The following is a 364-nucleotide window of genomic DNA, read 5'->3' as shown; positions in this document are numbered from 1 at the left end:
ATATATATATATATACATACATGTGTGTGTGTGTGTGTATGTATGTATGTATGTATGTATGTATGTATGTATGTATGTGTGTGTGTGTGTGTGTGTGTGTGTGTGTGTGTGTGTGTGTGTGTGTGTGTGCATAGTATATATAAATGGCTCCATATACTGTGTACATAAGCACGTATGGCTCCCACCAGAATGTAAAGGCTCTATATGAATGCCTTAAACATATGGTTTGGCAAGAGTAGTGAAAGGGGACGGTTGGCTTAACCTCTTTTATTGAGAAGCGTAAGCAACACAGATAATTCACACCGATACAAGACTTGGTAAGGCTTAGTGCTGGGTGCGTGGTCAGCCCAGAGGGGGGCGGACG

The sequence above is a fragment of the Penaeus chinensis genome, chromosome 8, assembly GCF_019202785.1.
Source record: "Penaeus chinensis breed Huanghai No. 1 chromosome 8, ASM1920278v2, whole genome shotgun sequence".
Classification (NCBI taxonomy): Eukaryota; Metazoa; Arthropoda; class Malacostraca; order Decapoda; family Penaeidae; genus Penaeus; species Penaeus chinensis.
Note: the sequence above shows the minus strand (reverse complement) of the source record.